At 57.4% G+C, this 2408-nt stretch overlaps 1 long non-coding RNA gene across 1 annotated transcript; it reads left to right on the forward strand.

Annotated features, from left to right (window-relative positions):
• Nucleotides 1-807: 807 nt before the first annotated feature.
• On the forward strand, nucleotides 808-2408 carry LOC112582110. Its single transcript, XR_006640646.1, has 3 exons — nucleotides 808-1274; nucleotides 1770-1895; nucleotides 2110-2408. It is a non-coding gene; the product is annotated as an uncharacterized LOC112582110 (long non-coding RNA).

Here is a 2408-nt window from a genome sequence, read left to right on the forward strand (position 1 = left end):
CCAGTGAGTCCAACAGCAGTCCTCGCCTACGTTCCCAGGCGGCCAAGCACAGCCCACTCCGCATCCCTAGTCTCAGGACTCCAGGACTGGTTTCCCGTACGCTGCCATGCAAAGGCATCTGCACATGAACAAAGCACACAAAGATGCCAGTGTGCATGCTTCTGAAACGTGCTCTCTTTCACACACACACACACACACGCCAAAGTGCATGACCCTGTGCACAAACACACTTACACTCACATATGCATGCACCTGATCACATGCTCTCTCACACACAGGTACACACACTTATGCTAGCACCCGTGCACAGGCAATCTCTATCTTTCTCGAGCACACACACACACAGACATGGACAGGCAGATGAACATATGCTGTACCTGCCTGGAGACACATAAACGGACATGTGAGCTAAGTGTTGGACAACAGAGGGACAGATCAGGCGTGATATAGTGGGGACCGGACAATCTCCCAGAGGTTGATGACAACTACCTGAGATCAGCAAGATAGTCACCTGTGAGCATGGCTGCGGAGAGAGGCATTGTCCAATTGAGCATGCGCACTGAGGAGCTGCCCCTCCCGCCCCGCCCCCCCACACACACACCCAGAGGCATCACCACTAAGCCGTTTACCAAGATTCCGGGCCAAGGCAGGGCTGACTTAGAGCACCCAGACCACGTGGGTCTGTGTCCACACAGACGGTAGGGGGCGACACAGCACACTAACGCATGAAATTTCAGCAGGGGGCGTCCATTGCCCGAGAGCCTCCAGTCATCGCGGGAACGATTGTTCCGTGGGAACCAATCGAGAGGCAGGACCAGGGTGAGTGTGCGCAGGCGCTCTGCCTATGCTGAGCTGCTGGTCGCAGTACACGCCTGGGTTCTGTAGGGAGGGTTCAGTCTTTCCGGCTGCGGAGGGAGCGGGAGAGGGTTCAAGATGGAGTCCGACGCGCACGGTGGAGGAGCCAGCAGGGCAGCCGATGAAGACCCTGGTGCCGCGGAATTTGCAGTGGGCACAGCACGTGGTAGCTGCAGCGAGCCGGGTGGTGCTGGTGGCCAGGATGACCCTGGCGACCCAGCTGGCCCTGGTGATGCCATCAGCCGTGGAGTTCATGGAGGCGCTGGTGACCTGGCTGGTCGCAGAGGCCCCAGCGCTGCAGGAGAGTCAAGTGGTGCAGCTGGTGCCATTCTGCAGATCCTGGGGCCATCACACGCTCCAGGGCCTGGTGGAGCTACTCCACCTGCAGCCGCAGTTCTGAGTAATTGAGCCTTCCAGTTGTATCCTATTCCAGGAAACCCAGCGGGCCAGGCGGCCGCGGGGGCCAGGATGTGAGCTAGGGGTGGTTTGGGGGGGTGGCAAGCGGTGCTAAAGTGTAGGAGGAGGGTACTCTGGGGGGCTGGAGGATATGGGTCAGGGGTGGTCTGGCTCTGAGGGGAAGATAGTGAGGAAAAGCAACCTGAAGGGAGCCAGAGAGTCGGGAGCTGATATCCAGGGTGTCTGCCCCGTGGCCTTGTGGTAGAATGCGTGTTTCCGTGAGCAGGGAGCCTGTCGTAGAGGCAAAATGAATAGTGTGGATGGTGGTGAGGAAAAGCAACCTGAAGGGTCCCAGAGGGTCGTGCGGTGATATCCAGGGTGTACTCAGGGTATGGGCTGAGAGGTCCGGACTTTCTAGGCGGCCTCCTTGTGGGAGAAGGCGGGTCTCAGCGGGCAGGGATCCTGACGTACAGGCAAAATGAGAAATGCAGATGGTGCCTTAACCTTATGTCCACCAGCAGCCTCACTGTGCCTTTCACATCACACATGGATGCGGGCCTTGTCCGCCACTTCCTGACTGCACGTACTCAACTGCGAGGGCCGATTTGGAAGGAGCTCGACGTTAATGGTCGCATGCTGGTTCTGTGAGTTCTAAAGGGGTCCGGGGCCGGGGAGAGGGTGGTGGGTGCTGGGTGGTGGCCAAGGCCAGTCTGGGCCCAGGAGGAGCCATAATGGACGGTTAAGCCTAAAGGAAAAGTGTGGTGCTCTGGGCTTGCCGGTGTGCGGGAACAGAGGGAGGACATGCTCCTCTTCCCCCTTCTCGGAGGAAAGTTGAATTTCATTTTCCCTCCCTTGTAGCCGATTGACTGCTGAAGACCCTGGCCTGCTCCAGAACTCCATCGTCTTCTGTCTGGAGCAGCTTTCCCTGGTGATGCGGTCCTTGCAGCGTTTGGGGGGCCCTGTTTCTCGGCACAGAAGAAGGTTTTAAACCCAGCCTATGTGCCCTAGCTTCAGGTGTCGTTCCCCAGGGCATTGCTTTTCTGCAGTACTTTGATCGGGCTTCATCTTATGTCTGTGCTGCTTTTTGGGGCTCAGTGTCTACATAGTTGTTTGGAGATTGTTAACTGCAGAAAATAAAACTGAGCTTTTGTGCTGTC

The sequence above is a fragment of the Bubalus bubalis genome, chromosome X, assembly GCF_019923935.1.
Source record: "Bubalus bubalis isolate 160015118507 breed Murrah chromosome X, NDDB_SH_1, whole genome shotgun sequence".
Taxonomy (NCBI): Eukaryota; Metazoa; Chordata; class Mammalia; order Artiodactyla; family Bovidae; genus Bubalus; species Bubalus bubalis.